This window comes from Branchiostoma floridae, chromosome 5 (genome assembly GCF_000003815.2).
Source record: "Branchiostoma floridae strain S238N-H82 chromosome 5, Bfl_VNyyK, whole genome shotgun sequence".
Taxonomy (NCBI): Eukaryota; Metazoa; Chordata; class Leptocardii; order Amphioxiformes; family Branchiostomatidae; genus Branchiostoma; species Branchiostoma floridae.
This window is the reverse complement of record NC_049983.1, coordinates 19369910-19375909: the sequence shown is the minus strand read 5'-3', so window position 1 is coordinate 19375909 and position 6000 is coordinate 19369910. Positions and strand designations below refer to the sequence as shown.

At 42.5% G+C, this 6000-nt stretch overlaps 2 long non-coding RNA genes across 4 annotated transcripts in view; one reads left to right on the top strand and one right to left on the bottom strand.

Annotated features, from left to right (window-relative positions):
* The window catches only part of LOC118415331, a 128943-nt gene that overhangs the window by 65751 nt on the left and 57192 nt on the right, over nt 1-6000 (bottom strand). The gene's annotated exons all lie outside the window — the stretch shown is intronic.
* Nucleotides 91-3979, top strand: LOC118415329. The gene is made up of 4 exons (XR_004831104.1): nt 91-925; nt 1883-2003; nt 3282-3390; nt 3851-3979. It is a non-coding gene; the product is annotated as an uncharacterized LOC118415329 (long non-coding RNA).

Below are 6000 nucleotides of genomic sequence, written 5' to 3'. Positions count from 1 at the left end.
ATCCACTAGTGAAAAGTCCTTTTACCCGCTACCGCGAAATTAAATCCCCGCGAACTTAGATGCATTTACAGTAACACCGTGATAGTGAGGACGGTCGCCCCTGTAATTATAACCATATGGACAGGAGTCGGGTTGGCCTGGCCGTGTGACGTGGCACAGTCAAGACAGGACACGACGCGAGAGAGGACGTGGATGTTTATAGAGTAAATAATGTTTTGAAAGGAATGAATTTGAACCGACATAAATGACTATAGTGTTGCTCCTTGCGGTGCCCTTTGTAATTAGGCGATAAGCTTGGACGAGCAAAGCCAGGCGTGGCGGCATGGTGGATTTGAGGTGGAAATGCCGCCGTGCTAATTAATACCTAAAACATCCTTTTGTTTGATACCGACAAACTCTGTATGTGGTCCGGACGCTAACAGGACGCGGCGGTCACCGAATTCCTCAAAGGGTCATTACACCAACAGATCCCGAGGTGAAAGCACACAGACACATTTTTGCGGAGCAAAAATACAGCGTAGAGTACAGAGGGCTGGGAAACAGAATGAAGTTGATTATGGCTGTCACCCGTAATTGAACGTGCACGTGACATTCTGGTAGTACTGCTGGGCTGGAGATGCGGCAAGTTCAACCAAGATAGAGACGGGAACAGAGAGATCGAGAGAACTGAGGACGTGGCAAGGGTACTGGGCCTGTGATGGGTGGCGCGCGGGGCAGGGAGGCAGAAATAACACATAAAGATGCCCGTCGATCCCTGACCCTGAAGAGAACGCCGGCCTAGAGTATTACCTTCTATGACCGCTGTATTGACACTCGGAGAGTGGGGCAAGATGCGGCGGGTACGGGCGGTGGAGGGACCGGAGATCTCAGACTCAAGACTACTCGTCAGAAGGAAAGGCGATCCACCATTTTGAAAACAGTTTGGGTTACGTAACGTTAGCGTTAACATTTTTGTACTACCATAGTTTATGCTGAAGTTCATGTTTATGTATCTGTTCGGTTGTGTAGTTTTCTTCCTGCCACATGTCTCATTTGGATTGTTTTGGTGACCTATGCAGTTAGCGAGAAATCCACATAGTGTAGAGCTATATTTGTCGAGCATGAAAAAATTAAGCTTTCGACGCAGCGGATTTCCGAGAAGTCTATATGTAAAATGAATTCCAGATGTGGCACAGCGTAAGGAAACGTGATGCATTCTGATTGGCAACGTGGTCCGAGGCGAGACTTATCGTAAACTTCCTTGGTATAACTATATCTCAACTATTGCATCCACCCGTTCCTTCCCAGACATTTGTGCCCGCATGCTTCCTAACAATGCAACAATTAGACTAGTTCTTCATGTTGAAATAGGTGTCAAGAATGAATCAAAGCAAGGAGGTTAAAATAATGTTAATCATCTTGATAAAACCTGATAAATCTACGTAACCAAGCGTTTGGGGTGACGCCTAAGCTTACTTGATGTTGTCTGGAAAGTAATGATCACCGTTGAATGGTTCGAAGTTTGGCTGACATTTATAAATGGTTTTATATGCCCCGAAATTCGAGCTGTACATTTCTGTGTGAGGTCCCGAACTTATTGATCACCCCTCAAGATGTATTGATGAGTTCGATCAGTACAAGTGCCGACTAGTTTGTTAATTGTATACTCGAGTAATAAAAATGATAATGACTTACTAAGAAAAATTTCTAATTTACGTTGCTCGTTCCGGTTATCATTTCTGTTATCTTGCCAATGTGCAAGAGGACGCCGAAATTTTGGTTAACGTTTCATCCACCTGTCTTCGTGTTCCGACGTGGTTCCCGGCCTCTCCAAATATTCTCTCTGGTTATACTAGTACATTGCAGTAACGGTCAGCTATTTCCCCATCTTTCCCGCCGGCAGTCGCAACGCCACTGGGGTCCGAACAGTCGTATGTGGTGACCATCTCAGACGGTGGTGACTCCCAAGTGATGAATGAATCGTCTAAGCAGTTTGGGTCAACGTCCTTTTGTATGTCATCGAGGTAAGTCAACATCATGATCCCGTGTGTCGAGTAACCCCATTCAACTTCGTACAACTTCATCAGGCAATTCGGCTGATATACAGCTGACCTAATCAAGTGGTGGTGTACATAAACAGTATCTCGCACCGTACAACCACCCAACTCTTCAGTCCAAGAAGAAAACCGTCTGCAAAAGGACCTCAAGCTACATAAGTTCCGCTTTAATTCTCTATGTTCAAGTACTTCCTTTCCAGTGTGATTTTGTATATGTGTATAACTTTGTGTATGATGAATGTATGGTTACTTGTGACTGAAGTTGTGTAAATTACGACAACTTTTCGTGAACATAGATCAGCGATTCCGCTGGGTAGTTAAACCACGCCGTGTCACATTTAAAAGCACTTATGGAATTAATGCCGGCATCCATAGTCTGTCCAAACCTTCAACATTTGACCGTCAAGTCTTGTAAAGTCGAGACCTAGACGAGGCATATTTATGGTAACTTAAGGGATTTAGGACCCGAGTTATCGGAGCTAGTAACATATAATCAAACCGGTCCGCCTTCAAAGTCTCTCGTACCCAGTATACGGAAAACCTTGCCTCTGTGTTTTTCTATATCGTAGCTGTACTAGTATTTAAAGCGTTAATTAGCTAAACCACCATGGGATTAACCATTGTTGAACATGTCCAAACATATCACTCTGTACTGTATGAAGCATACATTTATCACAAAACGTCGACCAACAGCCGTTGCGCAAGAACATTTTGAAAAATCCACATCTTGTTTGAAGGGCTGACTTATTCACTTCTGCAAACCAGACGATATTTCATACCAAATTTATCAAGAGACTCGATGCTACAGAAAGATTTGAATATAATATTATCTTAAGATTGTCAAAAAGTAATGTAATAAATCCCACAATGTAAGGGTAGGTAAGTATATAAGATACTGCTTTGTTAGAAAAAAAACAGTCAGATTCAATGAAAACAATCAGACTGTTTTCAGGGCCTACACAGGTCAACTCCAATGCTCAATGTCCCGAAGGAAATTCTACATTAGACTCCTCCCCCGAGTTAGACCCACACGATAGATTTTTTTTAGATGAGGCCGGGAGTCTGACATCCATGCTACCATGCTATATGCTAGCCCATATTCATAAGGATTTTAATTTTATTCTATATCTCTATTTTTGTAGCTGTCTACATTGTACTGTGCGGATTTTCCGGCCTTTCCAAATATACTCTCCAGTTGAATATTCCAGTAACGGTCAGCTGTTCCCTCTTCGTCCTTATCCACAGTTACAACGCCGCAGGGATACGTACATGACGATTACGTCAGACGATGGCGGTTCCAGTAGGTCAATCTTCGAAGCAGCTGCGGGTAAACGTCTTTCGGTATATCGTCAAGGTAAGTAAGCACGATGGTCCAATAAGTCGAGTAACCAAAGTTCAACTTAGCACAACTTTAGGCAACTAAGTCAAAATCTGTACACTGCATTTCAGCTAACAAGGCATAGATAAGCTTACCTCACTCATGAATGCCGAAGAAAAGTTCCAATTTCTACAGTGCTTTCTGGTTGCTACGAATTGACAAGAAAGAGAAGAGAATTGTTTTTGTACTTCAATTTTAACCTTTGTTCTCTGCGTGCGTTCTCCCTACGTACAGCAGCTCCTGAGATGAACATTAGCTAACTGTGACGGCCATCCATGTGGTGACTTAGTCCATGTAGAACACCAACAGACGTGCAGCAATAGTAACAAATTCATTAGGGTGACTTTACAATAATCCATTATTGCTAGCATCACTATTATATTACTATAGTATATAAAACGGGTGAAACTGTGTTCTCTCGTGATCTAACGCACAGGTCAACCTACCGGACAAGAGCGACGACGGCGAGGTGTTCCTGACAGACGTATATCATGTCCATCAGGACGACGCATTCCCGCCACACCCAACATAGAGACTCTTACCGCCACAAGGGAAGTAGGTCGAGGCCCTTCAGGAGAAGTGGTCATCGCTGAGAGGAGCCAGAATATACGTTTGTGCGGCTTGAAAATTCTGAACAGAGGGGAGCCACACAACATCCAGAACAGCGCCATCGACAGAAGGAGGGCAACATGATGGAAGTAGAGGCCAGTAGCAGAGCCAAGACGTACAGCCGATAGATTGCGATCATACTTGTACATGTATAGAAAACCTCACATGACACCAGTTATAGAATTCACAGATTGACTGATTAATTGAATGTTAATATCACGAATATGTATTTTAGTGTATACATTATAGTAGTTGATTTTATATGTATATGAATGGACCGTAGATGAAATAACCGTTGTTTTGTGGTGTGACAAGACCTGTATGTTTGATACGCCAAAATGTGACCACGAGATATAATGTATTTGTATGACAGATAGTCAGAGATTACAGTTCAGAAGAGAAAGAGAGATCCTCAGCTAAGAACGAGGTTAGCGAGGCCAGCATTACTAGTATATAGTAACGTCAAACCACCTTAACAGACTCCCGTGCCCAGTGTACGGAAAACCTTGTCTCTGCGTCCTTCCTTTATTCTAGCTATGCTAGTCTTCAAAGCAGAATCTTAACAACTTGACACCCATTGGTTTCAAGGCTTGTTTGAAACATGTGACTTCTTAACTTTCCAAAATCAGACTTTACGTAATCTGTATCTATATAGCCGGTATAACCGCCCTTCGGCGTAACACACCAGCTTCAATTCCAAACGACAACAACCTGAAAGCACATCATTTCATGTTTCATAAAAAGATATCGACAAAAATTTGTGGCACATTGGTCTTCATTATTTTTTTTGACCTCGTGAAAGCATATCATCCCACCTTGAAAAAGCTAAGCTCAAAAGATATTGGCAAAAGTTGTGCTATATTGGTCTTGTCTTCTTTAAAACATTTTATTTTTCTACACCTCTTAATCAGGCTCTCTATGACTTCGAACGATAACCACTTGACAGCATTTCATTCCATATTGTAAAAAGTACAGGCTTATAGAAGACATAACGGCAAAAAGCTGGGACATATTGGTCTTCATTGCAAATTCATAAAGCATGCGAAACATCGTACTAGTAATAATCTGTGTGTACGGCTTATGATATGCAAGGAGCGCTGTCATTCCCGGCTATGTGAAAAGACCGTTCCCTTAAATCATTAATCCTGAAAACAAAAAAATGCCTCAACAAAGAAAAATAACAGTAATGTAACTTTATATCCGTACACAAAATAAAGCGCTTCCCAACAAGCTTTCGATCAGTCCTCTGATCCTTCTCAAGTTGTAATGACCCAAAACCTAAGTCGCACTTCCGGAACGGAAGTGTGACGTCAGTAAAGGGTCAAAGGTGCTTGGTAGTCGGTATCGGCCCCCGTCTCGGTTGAGGGAAGGTTGGTGGGCTCTGATGTAAATAGCCTCTTTCACTCCCCTAAGAAAGTAATCCTGTTCGGAATCAAGTATCTTCACCTTGTCAAAATCCACAGAGTGTCCCGGAGATTCTATGGATGTGTTGCGCCACCTCCGATGTTTTAACTTGAGAAGGATCAGAGGACTGATCGAAAGCTTGTTGGTAAGCGCTTTATTTTGTGTACGGATATAAAGTCTTAAAAATTGTATCATTATGTTAACTACCGTCACAGATGAACTTACATTCAAACAGCTAGAATAGTCCTCAATTACCACTGTATGAACGACGCCCCTGCGGTTTAGCCAAAAATCAATTCCCAAAGGAATGCATTCGTGGAATTTTCTAAATTCTTTCAAAGCGATCGTAATACTGTAGAAAATGCCTCCGCCCCTGAGGCGTCGCCAAAAAGACCTGCCAACCCCAGCTAGGGACGTGTGATGAGTCATCTGTACCTGTCTCTCAGTAGTGCCAAGTCTTTCAGAGCCAAGGGAGTTAGATACGTGTGCCCTCACAAGTCATGTAAGGACACGAATATCTAACACCAAAATTACAGTTGTAAAACTTTCTCTTTCAACCTGTTTTTCACATTC